The sequence below is a fragment of the Schistocerca nitens genome, chromosome 5, assembly GCF_023898315.1.
Source record: "Schistocerca nitens isolate TAMUIC-IGC-003100 chromosome 5, iqSchNite1.1, whole genome shotgun sequence".
Classification (NCBI taxonomy): Eukaryota; Metazoa; Arthropoda; class Insecta; order Orthoptera; family Acrididae; genus Schistocerca; species Schistocerca nitens.
The window spans coordinates 740,820,732-740,839,107 of NC_064618.1; the positions used below are offsets into that span (position 1 = coordinate 740,820,732).

The following is an 18,376-nucleotide window of genomic DNA, read 5'->3' on the forward strand; positions in this document are numbered from 1 at the left end:
TTCTGTTGAATCCAAGAAAGTCTGTGACCAATACCTTTATTTTATGCCAAATATGGAAACTGCAAAAGAGTGAACCATATTACATGTTACAGAATATAAATGCTGTACATTTGCCCGAAACCCAGATGAAAGTCTTTATGATGGCATTATTCAGTTTTAAATTTCAGAAAGATCTCCAAAATAAAGTTCGTAAAACATATTACATGCAAGTAAAGTCAGGACAGCAATTCAAAGTCTGAAGTGCCCGCCTCTCTGCTGCACCAAGTGGTTGAAGTAGCAATACATATCACACATCATCTACAAGCATGTGGTGACTGGCATAAACGTTATAGGAAAGTGAGGAGGAGACAATGGTGACAGAAGAGAACACTTGAGATGATGGTCAAAGAAAAACAGTAATTGAAGAGTTTAGTTTTACTTTATTTATTTTAGGCAACAAAGAGCAGACAAAATGGGAAACAACTGGAATTATGTTGTAACAAAATTTCTCAGCAGCTGAAGAACACAGCTGCACAAAATCCCAATATTTTCTTTTGTTAATTAGAATACCAATTATAGTCGCAGAGATATTTGGAAAACCTATTAAGCAGAACATTATAGGTTAGAAGCTACATGTGTGAGCGACAGGTAACAATCACATGTGAAAACTAAATTTATGTCAGAATTAAATACACTACTGTCTGTGAAAACTGCAGTACAGAGAGTGAATGGTCTGAATCACTGTTCGAAGGATTTGTGAAGAACTGTGGAGCCGTAATAAGTAAGCAAATTTCAGAGAATTAGTGTGCCTGTACGCTCAGTGCAGAGCTGTCAAACAAAATCCAAACGAGTGAAAAAGCTTCAACACACTTTGCAGGTGTCAAAGAGCATATCAGCATGTCAGTGAGTTCAAAAGGGCAGAATGATTCTCTCCTGGAAATAAGATTTTTTGCACCATGACACTGTATTCAAACAGGGTACACTGCTATGACAGTGATGTGTTTGTGGAAGTATTGGATAAAAAAGAATTGCAAAATGCAACAATCTGGCCTGAAGCACTCAATGTGACTGCAGCGCGGGATGATCGCCATTTTGTCCGCATTGTCAAAACTGATGTAATGGTACTTTGACTTCCGCAAAGTTATAATTTACGATCGCGCACGCAGAAGAGCGCTGTGCCAGCGACCGATTTTATAAATAATTTTGTTCTTTTTTTTTTTTACTTTTGCGTAGTTTTTTGTTTTTAAGAACGAATGGATGTCTCTCTCTCTTGTCTTGATACAAAAGACGTGTATTTTTCCGCGATGTGTTGAATGTGCTTTTGGTGAAAATTAAAATTACATTACAAAGCGTGGTTGTTTCAATAGGTAATGAGGAGAAGATAAATAAAAGGAAACACTAAAATTGGCGTCCTGGTGACAGGACTTGCAATCTTCGGATTTGATACAAGTGCAGTTTGGATTTGATACAAGTGCAGTTTGGATTTGATACAAGTGCAGTTATTATAAATTTTGGACATTTTATCTAATTTTAACCACTTAATAGCATCAGAAAATGAATTTGGACTAAGTCTCATTCATTTCAATTGTAATGTTACGTGCATGAAATTTACAACAATATTGTTTTCCCTGTTATTAATTAGTGTTAATTTTTCATTTTCATGCTGAGGAAATTAATTTGGTAAAAAAAAAAGGGAAAAGGATAACGTTCCATAAAATAATTTGCACGGACGCGAAAGAAAAATTTTGGATTGAAAACTGTATATTTGACGCTACATTTGCAACATAAGACTGGGGGGGCAAAAAAAAAAAAAAAAAAAAAAAAAAAGGTGAGTACAGAAATTTACATTTTTTCCAGTTTCAAGCAGCCATCTGTACTTCCTTTATTCCGATCCATTTATTTCGAAATTATTTTTTCAAATTGTAGTTAAAATTGATTTACTACTATTATTGCAGATGTTAAGGTCATTCCATCTGAGGCCTTAGACAGTGACCATCGGCTGTTGGTAGCCACCCTGAGAGAGAAAAAAGATAGGAGGGCAACAGATATACAGGAGAAAAGGTTGAAGACATGGATGCTGAAAGAGGATGAACGGAGGACCCAGTACCAGACACTGATCAGGAAGAAGCTGCCAAAGGAAGATCAGAGAACAGTGGAAGAAGAATGGGGAGATTTTAAGAGGGCTCTAGTTGAGGCAGCTGAGACTGTGTGCGGAAGAACTAGCGCAAAGAGGAGAAGTAAGGAAACCCCATGGGGGAACAACATATGTAAAGAGGCAGTACTTCGAAAGAACAAAGCCTTCAGAGAATGGTTCCAGACCCGAACAGAGGAAGCTAGGGTAAAGTATAAGGAAAGCAAGAAAGCGGCACAGGCCATAGTAAGGGCGGAGAAGAAGAAGTGGATGGAAAAATGGACAAGAATGTTAGAAGAGGACAGTGAAGGGAACAAAAAAGTACTTTACACCATGGTAAGAAATAAGAGGAACGACAGAAGCGAGTGCCTGAGGATCATGGATAATAATGGAAGAGTTGTGGAGGAAATGCATGAGCTCAAAAATATTTGGAAAGAGTACTTTGAAGATCTGTTGAATGCCGCCAAGCGGGTAACTAACAGCGATGGAGAGCCTAAGGCAGCAGACGATTATAATAGTGGGGAAATTGATGATCTAACTTGGAATGAAGTGGAAGAAGCCATAAAGAGGATGAAAGGGGGCATGGCACCAGGTTGGGACGAAGTAACAGTGGATATGATACAAGCAGCAGGAGAAGTAGGAACCCAGTGGCTATACAGAGTGCTGAGGGTGGTGTGGAAGGAGAACAGAATTCCTGAGGATTGGACGAAAGGAATTATAGTCCCGATCTTCAAGAAAGGGGATAAAAGGAGATGTGAGAACTACAGAGGAATCACCCTGCTATGCCACTGTGGAAAAATCTATGAAAAGATCCTGGAGAAGAGAATAAGAAGCAGTATTGAAAGTAGACTGCAAGAGGAGCAGTATGGTTTCAGACCGGGAAGATCAACAACGGACCTCATATTTGCGGTAAGGCAACTGCAGGAAAGGCACTATGAGTACGGGAAGGACTTAATCATGGCCTTTTTAGATATTGAGAAGGCATATGACAGTATCTGTAGGGACAAGCTCTGGGATGTGCTGAACGCAAAAGGGATAGATGAAGAGATAACACGAAAAGTCAGAAAAATGTATGAGGGAAGTGAGAGTTGTGTGAAAGTGGGGAGGGAACGTACTGCATGGTTCAAGCTGGAAAATGGGCTGCGACAGGGAAGTGCAATTTCGCCTTTATTGTTTATTATTGTTATGGATGAAATCCTACAGCAAGTATCAGATGCAATTGGAGATCATAAAATGAAAGCAGTGCTTTTTGCCGATGACCTGATGTTATGGGGAAATTGCGAGAAGGAGGTGCAAGAGCAGTTAGATGTATGGGAGGCAACGGCAGCACAATATGGAATGCATTTCTCTGCAAAGAAAAGTGAAATAATTGTCACAACAAGGAAGAAGAATAGGCCAAATGTGGATATAACTTGTGGAAGGGAAAAACTACAAGTGGTAGAGAACTTCAAGTACCTGGGAAGCATGATTGAAAGTAAGGGGGGAAACGCAATGGAAATAAATGAAAGGTGCAGAAAAGCAGGGCAGTTCTACAAATGCATTAGGGGGCTTATTTGGAGCAAGGAGGTGCCACAGAAATCCAAGGGAATTATATACCGAACCTACTTTGTCCCCATATTGGCATACGGAAGTGAGACATGGGTAATGCACAAAAGCGACAAAAGTAGAATACAGGCTAGTGAAATGAAGTTCCAGAGGAGCAGGTTGAGTGTAACAAGACGAGACAGATTGCGAAATGCGTATGTGAGGGACAGACTGAAGGAGGAACCAGTACAGGACAGGATAGAAAAATCAAGACTGCAGTGGTATGGACACACAAAGAGAATGGATGAGGGAAGAATTCCAAAGAGGATGTTTGATCTACAACTGGAGGGGAAGAGGCCCAGAGGAAGACCAAGAGATAGATGGGTGAAGGGAGTGAAGGAATGTGTGACGAGAAGAGGAGAGAACTGGACGAAGGTGGAAGAGGGGGAATGGTGGAAAGACAGAACACGATGGAGAGGCTTGTGTTCCCGACAGACCCAGCCAGTGGCTGGAAACTGTCCAAGATGATGATGATTGCAAATGATAAGTGAAGAGCATATTCACAGTCATTTATTTGTGAGAGGGAAATTTCAGTGCCAGTTTAATAATTCAATTTCTAATTAGAAATCATATAGAAATATCCATTTCCATAAGAGAAATTTCAGATTTCAACATATCATATTTAAAAATTTTTTTTTTTTACCATTGGAAAATTTTATTTGCAATTAATTATGAAAATCGCAAGATGGACGCTAGACGCGTAGAAATTGTTTCCGCGGACGAGCTTAGTGAAAGTGACACATTGCAAAACATGTCCGACAGTCAAATGAATATTGAACTTAATAGGGAGGATGTTCAAGACATTATTTTACCGGATCGATTAAGACAACAACCCCTATATTTAAACAGATATACAGGCGAATGGAGAGTGAGTACTACGCGACAAAACGTGACATTGACAACGTCAACTTCAGAACCAGACATCAATCAGACACGAAAAAATGACGAAACTAAGACACAGGACTCTAACATGCTCAACCAGATGCTGAAGTTACTTGGTGACCAAAACAGAAAATTTGACACTTCAGACAAAAGATTTGATGCTTTAGACGAGAAAAATGACAATTTAAAACATGACATTGGGAAATTTGACACTAAATTCGATGAACTGACACGGGACATAAAACAAAATTTTGAAAAACAATCGAGACAATTTGCCGACTTGACAGAAACCACCAGTAGTCTTGGAAGGAAATTTACTGACTTATCAGACAAGGTTACGACACAAGAAAAGGTATTTGTGGAATTCAGTGACGAGACAAAAACTGACTTACAACGATGTAATGACAAATTGTTAACAGTAGTTTTTGAACAACAGGAAACCAGTACCCAAGTTGACGAATTACGACAGTCACACAATTCCGTAAAAACAAACCAAGAACACTTAGACCTGACGATTACAGACCTTTCAGACAGATTAAATGATGTAACATTGGAGCAGAAATCCTTACAGGAAAAGTTAGAAAAACTTGAAGACAGAGCAGATGTAGCATCTTTAAAGAATGACACAACTCTAGCAGAAAAACTTGTACATGAATGCAAATTATGTGATGATTATTTAGATGAGAAGTTTGAGACAATGACACAGATCATTTTAGATAAGACAAAGGAACAAGTAAAGGGAGAAACAGATAATATTCAGAAAGAGGTACGTAAACTTAAAGAGAATGTAATACCAAGTTCATCAGTGATACCAAAACCCATAACAGACAACCAAAACATAAATGAGAATCATAATAATGCTAGACCCAGCACACAGCCGAAAATAGAATTACCAATGAGTGATACAAATCCCAATGAACCATTTTCAATGCTACCACAAGATCAAAATTACTATCAGACATCACCACATACTATGCACAGTTTGACACAAAATACAGGACCCATAACACCATCGGGAGTAGCTGATGAAACATTAGTACGACATGGATACTTTCAGACATTTTCATGTGATGAGAAAGACAAAGTGCATCCGATTGTTTTCATCCGCTCTTTTGATGGTATTTTCCCGAGACATTGGTTAGAAGCCGATAAAATTCGATATGTTACAAATTTGTTACGTGGAAGAGCAGCTAAGTGGGGAGCAGCAATTAAAAGATGATGTTTAACATTTGAACAGTTTGAACAAGCATTTCTTGAGGAATTCTGGTCGATCACAGAACAGCAAAGTTTAAAACGAGAAGTATACAATCCAGAAATTTACAACCCGAAGAAAGAGACTTTACGACAATACTTTGAACGCTACCTAGACAAAACATTATATTGGACAAAACTAGCAGGTTTACCAGATGTAATTAGAACACTTAAAAGCCACTTACCATTTCCTTACCGTGATAAATTAATAGGAGTGTCCGAGGACAACATAAAGAATTTTTTCAGTTATGTTGATGAGACAGATGTTGTTTACAGAGATGAGATCAGGAATTTCAATCAATTGTATCCGATCCATCCAAGCAATTCGCGTACGCACAACAGAAATGACAGAGGCTATTGGAATCCGCCTCAGACACCACAACAAAATACTCAAAGAAAGAATTCACACTACACTGGGACAAATCCATTCAATATTAGGAGAAACAACTCGCAGCATTGGCAAGGAAACAGTAATTATTACTATAATGGTTATCCGAACAGTAATTACAATCAGAACAATAACAGTTATATTCAAAATAACAACAACAGAAGAAGGAACCGAAATTATAGAGATCAAAGAAGAGAGGATAACAGGTACCATCCAGGATATTTTCAGAGAAACAACATCCAACAACATCCAAACATGTATTGCAGGAATAACAGTAATGACAATACCAGTTACAATCATGGGCGAAATAATGTATGGGGAAATCACAATGGACAACTGCCACGACACATGCAATACAGCAACCCTCAATTTGTACCTAACGGAACTCCCAATGCGACGCGGGGTAATGTCAACAACCAAACAGCTGATACTTGGGTGACGCGCGACAGAAATGTAAATATTATTGAGTTGGGCAATGAACCCAACCCGCAGCAACAACCGAATTTGCCGGAAAACGAACGACGACCGAGCTAAGCGTTCGAGTTACGGTCAATAGGGAGCAGAGCGCAACGGAACCGACGATTTGTTTTCTCCGATATGATGATAGTAAGAAAATAGAAAAAGAATTATATCAGGATGTAGATTTTAATAGTACCAGTAAAACAAAGAAGATTATTCAGGCTATAACACGAGTTATGATTGGTAGTTATGAAGTGGAAGTAATGTTAGATACAGGAGCAGCAGCAAGTGTCATTTCAATGTCCTTATATAATGAACTCAAACAAATAATGAACATACAAACATTGCCAGTACAGAATTGTCACATTATAAGTGCCACCAGTAACAAATCAAAGAATGTGAAATTTCAAGTGCTAATTAACTTCACATTTTCAAATATACCACTCAATTACAGTTTTCTGGTAGTAGACAAATTAGTTATGCATTGCATATTAGGAATTGACTTTTTGAATGAATATCAAGCAATCATAGATTTAGGAAAAGGGAAATGTCATTTAACCGTAAACCAACAACAACTGACAATAGAGTTAACACAGGGTAAAAACTTAAACAGTAAACAAGGTAAATTTGAACAGTTACATTTTGTGCATCCACCAGCAATAAACATATGTGATTTAACTTTTAATGAAGCTGTATCTCAGGGAATTAAACCTAATGATTTATATGAGAAATGCACAGAATCTGAATATCTGACGAAGGAACAACAACTTGAGTACTTGAAGTTTTGCAGCAATTTGCTGAGGTATTTGTGGAGAAACCTAGAATTATTAGAGGCTACACTTACGACATGGATGTTAAACCACACAAAACATACTGTAGAACATATTATAATATTCCTTGGTCAAAGAAACCCGCAGTTTTGAAAGAGATTGAAAAAATGCAAGCTTGGGGTATCATTGTGTTAGAACTTCTAGTTAACAAGTATATTTAGGAACGACACAACAACACATATATGTCACAGAGTAAGTTGACATGTGTACACGTTAGCGTTCAGATAAGCACTGAGTCTCAGTCTAGCGGCCGCTGCTCGGCTGGCCGCTTAGGTGGCGCCGCTGCTGCATGGCTGGCAGGCAGACAGCGCCGCACGTAGAGGACGTGCGTAATTGCGCGGCGGCACTTTAAATGATCGGCGAGTCACAACACTTTTCCCCCCTTTGAAATTGTTGCACTGGTCTTGATGGATGTGTCCTGGAGATGGCTGATGTCCATAGGCGTTGTGTGACTCGACGTAAAGTCTCGAGGAGGAGGCTTCCCGTACGGACGGAAGTGTCCCCGATGATAACGGGTCGAGATGACAGGAGACGTAGGGGTCGAATCTGCTGGGGCCCCACGCACCAATCTGCCCGTTGCGGCAAGTCCAGTTGATATGACAGGAGACATGGGCGATGCGTCAGCGTCTGTTGGAGGAGGAGGCGAGTAGATGTACTCTGACACTGATTGGTCCTCCGGTTCCCGCATGGGCACGTCGTCTGGTGGCATCCGTTCTGGTGCTGGCATCGCGATGACGGGTAGAGGGCGGCGTTGTGAGTATGGAGATGTGCCAAGATCCCGAGCATCAGGGAGAGTCAAGGGTGGTGTGGCGGCATTCGGAACAGGTGTTGCTGGCACCCGAGGCCGAAGCTGGTCCGAATGACGCACTGCAACACCTGTGTCCGTCTGGATTTCATACAGGCGTCTGCCACGGTGTCTTAAGATGCGGCCCGGGCTCCATTTTGGCCGCCTGCCATAGCCCCGTACCCAGACGAGGTCGTCGGCGGTGAACCGGCCAAGTGACGGCACCCGCGGCCGGGAGGTGGGAGGCCGCAGAAGATGAAGTAGAGTGCGGGGCTGTCGGCCATGTAAGAGCTCAGCCGGGCTGTGATCGCCCATGGGGGTGAAACGGTAAGACGCCAGGAACTGGAGAAGCGCCTCATCAGCAGCAGAAAAAGTCAGAAGTTTCCGCATTTGAGCCTTAAACGTGCGGACCAGTCGTTCAGCCTCACCGTTGGATTGTGGATGGAACGGCGGGGCCGTGACATGCGTAACACCGTGACAAGCACAAAAATCCGCAAAGTCAGAAGAGGCAAATTGCGGACCATTATCAGTAACAAGAGTAGAGGGGAGGCCTTCCAAAGAAAAAATGCGGGCGAGAGCACTGGTGGTTGCTGCGGTGGAAGGTGACGTGCAACGGACAATGAAAGGAAAGTTAGAGTAGGCGTCAATTACGAGGAGCCAATAAGTACCTAAAAAGGGTCCCGCAAAATCAGCATGAATGCGCTCCCAGGGCTTCTCAGGCAAAGGCCACGGTGACAAAGATGACTTCGGGGCAGCGGCCTGTGACGCACAAGGGCCGCAGGCAGCGACCATGTGTACGATTTCAGAGTCGATGCCAGGCCAGTACACATGACGGCGCGCCAGAGATTTGGTGCGCGACACACCCCAGTGCCCCTGGTGAAGGAGGCGCAAGACCAAAGCACGCAAAGATGCGGGGACCACAACACGCGGCGAAACATTGTCAGTGGAGAGGAGGATAACACCATCCCTAGCCGTGAGGCGGTAGCGCAAAGGGTAGTAGTTCCGCAACGGATCAGAAGTCTTAGCGGACGGGCGATCAGGCCAACCCGTCTGAATACAGCGTAAAACCCGGGAGAGGGTAGGGTCAGAACCCGTAGCAGCCGCCAGCCTGTCCCCAGTGATGGGGAACCCGTCCACAACCCGCTGCTCGGCAACATCCAGGTGGAAACACAAAAGTTCGTCCCTATCGAATGCCTGATCAGGGCCCATGGGGAGGCGAGACAAAGCATCAGCATTCGCATGTTGAGCCGTTGGCCGGAAATGAATCTCATAGTTGAAACGAGACAAGTAAAGAGCCCAACGCTGGAGGCGGTGTGCAGCCTTGTCGGGAAGTGACGTTGATGGGTGAAACAAGGAAACAAGTGGTTTGTGATCCGTAACAAGATGAAATTTTGTGCCATAGAGAAAAACACCAAACTTATGAAGAGCATAAATGATGGCCAAAGCTTCTTTCTCAATCTGAGAATACTTTTGTTGGGCATCCGTGAGCGTTTTGGAGGCATAAGCAATGGGTTGTTCCGAACCGTCAGAAAAACGGTGCGCAAGGACTGCCCCAACCCCGTATTGAGAGGCGTCTGTAGCAAGGACAAGATGTTGGCCAGGTCGATAAGTAGCTAGGCACGGAGCCTGTATCAGCATAGTCTTCAATTTCTGGAAAGCCGCGTCACATGACGCGGACCAGTGAAAAGGCACGTTTTTATGCAACAGGCGATGCAACGGCTGAGCCACCGACGCTGCAGACGGTAAAAACTTGTGATAGTAGGCGATTTTCCCCAAGAAGGCCTGCAGTTCCTTAACAGACGTAGGGCGAGGAAGGGCATCGATCGCAGCGACAGCTTGCTGAAGCGGACGAATACCATCCCGAGAGAGTTGAAACCCCAAGTACGTGATAGATGCCTGAAAAAATTGTGATTTCTGAAGATTACACTTAAGACCTGCAGTCTGTAAGACATTAAAAAGTGTGTGGAGATTTTGAAGATGTTCGTCAGTGGTGGAGCCCGTGACAACAATGTCGTCCATGTAATTGATACACCCAGGAACAGGGAGCAATAATTGTTCCAAGAATCGCTGAAAGAGAGCAGGGGCGCTAGCAACCCCGAATGGCAAGCGTTGGTATTGATAGAGGCCGAAAGGCGTGTTAAGAACCAGAAACTGCCGGGAAGCAGCGTCGAGAGGAAGTTGATGATAAGCTTCTGACAGGTCAATTTTAGAAAAATACTGCCCTCCAGCGAGTTTAGTGAACAGTTCTTCAGGACGGGGCATAGGGTAAGTGTCGATGAGGCATTGAGCATTTACCGTGGCTTTGAAATCGCCACAGAGACGAATAGCACCATTGGGCTTGGCAACTACAACGACAGGAGAGGACCACTCACTGGAAGTGACAGGAAGCAAGACCCCTGAAGTAGTGAGACGATCCAACTCCTGTTTGACCCGATCACGAAGGGCCACGGGAATGGGCCGAGCCCGAAAAAACTTAGGCCGAGCAGTGGGTTTGAGCGTGATATGAGCTTCAAAGTCGAGTGCACGGCCTAACCCAGGAGAAAAAATGGACGAAAAGGTCGTCGACAAAGAATCCAGTTGAGCATAAGGAATAGCGTCAGAGACAATATTGACAGCATCATCTATGGAGAACCCAAAAACGCGGAAGGCATCGAAACCAAAAAGATTTTCTGCGTTGCCCCGGTCGACCACAAATATGGGAACAGTGCGAACGACGGATTTGTAAGATACCTCAGCATTAAATTGTCCCAAGAGAGAAATCTTCTGTTTATTGTACGTCCGTAATTGCCGAGTGACAGGGGACAGGAGTGGAGAACCCAGCTGAAGATATGTCTGAGAATTAATGATAGTGGCGGCAGAACCGGTATCCACTTGCATGCGAACATCTCGACCAAGGATTTGGACAGTGAGGAATAACTTCCCTGAAAGGGAAGAAGTGCAATTGACAGACAACACAGAATCAGAATCAGCGTCATGTTCATGAACGTCATATATGCGGTCGGATTTACAAACGGAAGACACATGACCTTTCTTTTTGCAATTGTGACACACAGCCCAACGTTGTGGACAATCCTCGCGTGAATGTTTCGTAAAACACCGTGGACATGAAGGAAGTTGCCGGGGATTTTGCTGCAGTTTCTTAGGGGTTTGTTTACGGCTTGGCTGAGGCTGCGCGTGGGAGCGCACTGCGGCCACGTCGGCTGGCGGGGACGCGCCGCGCGCGTCGTCAACAGCGCACAGAGGTTGTATTTCCCCGACGTCACCCCACGCTTCTATTTGTGCCCCAGCGGCGCGAGAAATTTCAAAAGACTGCGCAATGGAGAGAACTTCATCTAAAGTCGGATTCGCCAACTGAAGGGCACGTTGCCGAACTTCTTTGTCGGGCGCCGACCGGATAATAGCATCCCGTACCATGGAATCGGCATAGGATTCTTTGTGAACATCAGTAACAAAGTGACACTTTCGACTGAGGCCGTGAAGTTCAGCAGCCCAAGCGCGATAAGATTGATTGGGTTGTTTGTGACAACGATAAAAGGCAACACGAGAGGCTACCACATGCGTTTGCTTTTGAAAATAGACCGACAGAAGGGAACACATTTCAGCAAAGGACAAAGACGCAGGATCCTTCAAAGGGGCCAATTGCGACAACAACCGATACATTTGAGGCGAAATCCAGGAAAGGAACAGAGACTTACATGCTTGTTCGTCCGAGACATAAAATGCCAAGAAGTGCTGTCGAAGACGTTTTTCATAATCCGACCAGTCTTCTGCCGTCTCGTCGTAAGGAGGAAAAGGAGGTACAGCCAACGACGAGAAACGGCCCGCATTTGACGCCGCGACGAAATCGCGAATCGCCGCCGTTAGAAGCGTTTGCTGTTCAAGGAGATTTTGCAAGAGTTGCTCGACAGTAGCCATGGAATCCTGTGAGTCAACGGTGAAAAGGAAAAATCCACTACCTCGTCGCCAATTGTTAGAACTTCTAGTTAACAAGTATATTTAGGAACGACACAACAACACATATATGTCACAGAGTAAGTTGACATGTGTACACGTTAGCGTTCAGATAAGCACTGAGTCTCAGTCTAGCGGCCGCTGCTCGGCTGGCCGCTTAGGTGGCGCCGCTGCTGCATGGCTGGCAGGCAGACAGCGCCGCACGTAGAGGACGTGCGTAATTGCGCGGCGGCACTTTAAATGATCGGCGAGTCACAACACATTGAAAGGTCACATTCACCATATTGCAGTCCGATACTAGCAGTTAATAAAGAGGATGGTAGTGTAAGGTTAGTGCTGGATGCACGAGAAATTAACAAAGTTATAATCCCAATCAACACACGACCTATTAATTTGGAAGAACAACTTTTAAAATTTCATAATGTACAGTATTTAACCAATATCGACCTCCACTCATCATTTTGGCAGGTGAACCTCCATAAAAACAGTCGTAAATACACTGCATTTCTATGTGAGGGACGTAGTTATCAATTTTGTGTTCTACCCTTTGGTCTACGAGTGAGTGCTGGAGTATTTATTGAAGCCTTAGATGCTGTTCTTGGACCACAATTGTTATCGCAAATCACAGTTTATGTTGACGACATTGTCATTGCCACCACTACTTGGGAAGAACATGTAAATCTTTTGAAGCAACTTCTGACTAAATTTTCTGACGCAGGTGTCACTATCAATTTATCAAAGACGAAATTAGGGAGGAGAGAAATCAAATTCCTTGGGCACATCATATCAACTGAAGGCATTTATGCAGACTCAAGAAAAATTGACGCAATAAAGAATTTTCCATCCCCACAGAATCGTAAACAACTCAAAGCCTTTCTTGGTCTATCTTCATTCTTCAGGAAATTTGTACCCTACCACCTTCTTAACAGTCCACATCTTCTATCTTTACTCAAAAGAAATAATATTTGGAAATGGACAGAGTTCTGTCAGGCAGATTTTGAAGCGATTAAGAATGCTTTAGTTAATGCACCGTTGTTATGTCATCCTGACATGACGTCAGACTTTTGCCTAGTAACAGATGCAAGTTCCTATGGGCTCGGAGCATTTTTAATCCAAATTCATGTAGAAGATGAACAAACAGTCATCAAATCTATAAGTTTTGCTAGCCGCACGCTCACTGAATGTGAAAAGTCATATTCAGTGACCGAGCGCGAAACACTTGCCATAGTATGGGCGTTTCGCAAGTTTCGCTACTTTCTATGGGGAAAACGTACTAAGCTTTATACTGATCATCAAGCTCTTTCTTTCCTGCTATCATGCAAGTTATTACATCCACGTCTTGCACGCTGGTGTGCATCACTACAAGAATATGATTTTGATATTATATATATAAAAGGAGAATCCAACATTATAGCCGATGCTCTATCTCGTTTGCCACAAGGCCTACAAGAATTTTCAGATGTGACAGAACAAACATCAGATTTTAAAATTTTACTCATGTATGGCGGTACATTTGCACCTTACTACAAAAACATGTGCAAGAAGTTAGCCATATTGCAGGACAATGATCCCAGGTGGATCCACATAAAGAATAAATTACGTGCAGGAACAGACACACATCTTGAAAAATATTACACGTTACACAAAGAAGTATTATTTCACCGACGAAACCCTGAATCACAGCATTGGTGTGTTTGCTTACCTGAAGCTCATGCTGATGATTTTATTTTATTTACACACAGAACTTGGGGACACTATGGTGTAACCAAATGTACAGATAAGATTATACAATATTGCTATTTTCCAATTTTAAGGCGAAGAGTAATGAGTAATATTAGGAAATGCATCATATGTCAGAAAGCCAAATATTCCAATCGCACAAGCATGAATGAATTGCACCCAATCATACCTAAGAGGCCATTACAGCTAATTTCTTTAGATATTGCAGGACCCTATCCACAAGCACGTGGAGGAATGAAATACATCCTTGCTGTGTTAGACGTTTTCACAAAGTATTTAAAATTATATGCTTTACGTTCAGTTTCTACCACTGCTATTACCAGACATCTATTAACAGATTATTTTGTAAGAATAGGAAAACCTGAAGTTATGATCACGGATAATGCAGCATATTTTACCAGTTTAAAATGGAAGACATTTATTGAAGAACAGAATGTTAAACATATTTTAATTTCAAGATTTCACACAGCAGGAAACCCAGTAGAAAGAACATTTCGAGAATTTGGACAGTTTATGAGAACACACACACCAGAGAAGCACACAAAATGGGTAGAATACCTAGCACCATTTGAACAAATAGTGAACAATTTAACTCACATTTCTACTGGATACACACCAACTGAATTAATTATGGATAAAACAGAAAGAAATGAATGGACAGACCCTCTACCTAAATTTACAGCAACAACAAATCATGTTAGTTTAGAAGAAAAGGTAAGACAAGCTTACACAACATTATGTGACAAAGCTAAGGAAAGAAAGCAGAAATATGACAGAGGTGTCAGGAAAGCACAAACATTTCAAGTTGATGAGTTAGTTTTACTAAGAATACATCCTAAACCCACAAAACTGAAACATTTAAACAGGAAATGGCAGATCTTATACTTTGGACCATACCGAATTGCAAATATTCCACACCCTGGCTGTTATTCATTAGAATATCCATTAACACATAAACCCAGAGGTCTACATCCACACAGACATTTGAAAAAATACATACAGTAAAATGTTAGCTAATGAGAAGAAGATAATTAATATGATATACAGTTATGATGAGCCTACATCTAAGTTATACAGATACTTACAATCTAATGAATGCAGGTAAGTCTAGAAAGCAATGTGAACCATCCAATAGCTAATAAGATATTTGGTTATAAGAGGAGTTGCTATTGAGGCATATACACATTAGAGGAGGCATATACACATTAGAGGAGGCAGAGAACTGAACAGAATTATTTTCTTTAGGAGGCATGTGATAATAGTAATGTTGATATGAGTGATGTCAGTGACTGAATGAGATGAGTGAATGTAATTTTAGTTTAATAAGAGGATAAATAGTAATATGGAGAGAGGTAAATGGAATATAAGATGAGAAAAGGGTATTATTATTGCTGTTGTTGTTGTTGAAGTAAAAAGTAAGTGGTGATGAATAAGAGGAAAAAAAAAAAATATATATATATATATATATATATATATATATATATATATATATATATATATATATATATATATAATGCTGAGGAATAAGTATATGTTATTTTGTGAAGAATGAATAATGGATAGGTGAGAATGTTATGAGTAATTGAGAATATGTTGAGAGGAGAGAAACTAGATTTGAACGCTATATCACATGTACTCTTGGAATACAGAATGAAAGTAGTGGAAAGAATATTATTTATTGAAAGATTGGTATGCCTGAGATAATAACTTATGTGGTGTCTTATATATTCTTATAACTAAAGGTGAAAGTATAGATTTATGTGGAAAGAATTATTTACAGCAGCCAGAAGATTTAAATCTATAACACTTTAACGCTAATCTAATGGGAACTTGTAATGAAATTTTTGGAGTTATGTAGGCTTGACACTTCAGATTGGAAGAATTATTTAAGAGAACATATTTAGCAGTCATCTAATGACACAATTAAAGCTCGTCTACTGAACTGAACTAATGCACCATTAAATAGAAAGGAGAATAAGGAGAAAACAAAACGTCAGTCCTCTGTTGCGGCTCATACTCTCATCCCTCCCTTAGAAAAATTTATACATGTTGATGAAATATTGGACATTATATAATTCGTGATTATCTGATGTACTTGTAGGATCCTAAGATATTTAGAGGGGCACCACTCTTAGAAACGGTAATAGAGGGGTACCACTCTTAGAAACAGCAATAGTGGGGACACCACACTTAGAAACGGTATTAGGTATAGGAACTTTTACATTATATTAAGTTAACATGTATTTTATTTATCATATTTTATTTTGTGTAGTCCACTGTAGGGGATGACTTTACTAGTATTTATGAAGTAGTTAGTAACCATCCCATGAACCTATCCTCCTACAGAGGGCTGTCTTGAAGCTTGAAATATGTGTAAATTTTATTCCAGGGTGCAAGATGAATTTTAAGTTGAATATTCTAGCAAGTTGCCACAATTATCTTCAAATGTTGCAAGTGTAATGGGGTGGGGGGGGGGGGGGGGGGGGAGAGCTAACAAATAAAATGTATATTTCAATCTGAATGTAATGTAATTCACATGTCAGCACAATGATATTGAATGTAACGTAAAAAATTGACTATACTTTTCATTTAATTCTGTATATGTACTATATGACAACAATGTATCTCATATAATGATTAATTGTAAATATTTGTATATTTATGTACTTACTATATCAAGAAATGTATTTTAAGGAGATGTTAATGAGCTGCGAAGGACTTGTGCATGTAGCACATGAATCATATAAATGGAACTGAAAATGCAAAGAAGACACCAACGTGATGGAACACTGGTCAAGAAATATTTATGTAGTGTCAATATGCTTTGAAGTGTATGGTGTTGTGGAAGCCGGCAGGTCTTCAGGTTGGTGTAAAAGACAAACTCATCACCTGTCGTAGGCAGTGAGGTGTTTCCTGTGCCCTCATTGACCATTTATACCCCGGTAGACGCCATCAAAATTCGACTGCTGGAGCTCACAATTTCGTGTTGACACATTGAACAAACTTTGGATTTTCTTCAAGTCACACGCAAGAGATCCAGGCAGTACACACACACTCATAATCCGATACTACGTTTAAAGACATTGGAGCAACATAATAGAAACATTTATTGTTCGAATTAATTCCATTGTAAACACGAATCATGTGAACTGAATTCAAACGCTGTGCTAAGCAACGATAATACGCTGCAATTCAAAGACATTAATGTTACGACTCCTAAAGAAGATACACACCAAAAAGACTGTATACAAAGACTGATATGCAAAGAGCATTGTGCTCAGAAATATTTTTTGTAATATGTAAATTTCTTATTTTCTCATATATGTATGTATCTATGTAAATTTTCTATACTGCCACGCTCGCTTGCGGAGCGTGTCAGTAGAGGAGGCATTGTAATGGTACTTTGACTTCCGCAAAGTTATAATTTACGATCGCGCACGCAGAAGAACGCTGCGCCAGCGACCGATTTTATAAATAATTTTGTTCTTTTTTTTTTTTACTTTTGTGTAGTTTTTTGTTTTTAAGAACGAATGGATGTCTCTCTCTCTTGTCTTGATACAAAAGACGTGTATTTTTCCACGATGTGTTGAATGTGCTTTTGGTGAAAATTAAAATTACATTACAAAGCGTGGTTGTTTCAATAGCTAATGAGGAGAAGATAAATAAAAGGTAACACTACACTGACAAAACAGCTTCATCCAAAGTGTTGGTGTGATACTGGAGCACTGCAATGGATATGTACATGTCTGTGTTGATAGTTTGATGTCATTTCATGAGTGCTGGACTGGTTGCGCACATGCCATTACATTGCCTTTCTCTATCCAGAAACCACCAATGCCTTAGACTGAAACAGGCAAATTAACACATTCACTGGCATGCTGAGTGGCAAAATGTATCCCCGCTTCAACCTGTCCTACAGTGATGGCCGTCTATGTGCTTGAAACTACTGTAGTGAATGCAACTTGGCAGACTGCAGTGTTGAGTGGCATAATGAAAAAATGTTGAGTATGTTGTTTTGGGGAGCCATTGGTTATAATATGCAATCTCTCCTCTGGCATACAGATGGCAATTTGTACAGGAATTGTTCATCAGAGGAGTTTAGAGCCTTTGCCACCACCCTTCCTGCAGGCAGCTCCACTTGCCATATCTCAGCAGAACAATGTGGAGAGTAATGTGCAAGTTTTCCTTGAGTAATGCTGGGTGGCACTGCTTCCCTGGCCTGCATGCTCACCTGACTTTTGCCTATTGAACTTGCCTGGGATACGGTTAGTGGCAACTTGTTGGTTCTAGACCTCTGGCAGCCATTTTCAATGCTATGTGGATGGGCTACAAACCAAGTGGCAGTGTGTTCCCCAGCAACATATCCAGGATTCTTTCATTCCCATGTGGCGGCTTCA

General features: G+C 41.3%; 1 protein-coding gene across 1 annotated transcript in view; it reads right to left on the reverse strand.

Moving 5' to 3' along the window:
- LOC126260144 (eukaryotic translation initiation factor 2-alpha kinase) overlaps positions 1–18,376 on the reverse strand; it is a 220,521-nt gene that overhangs the window by 107,735 nt on the left and 94,410 nt on the right. The gene's annotated exons all lie outside the window — the stretch shown is intronic.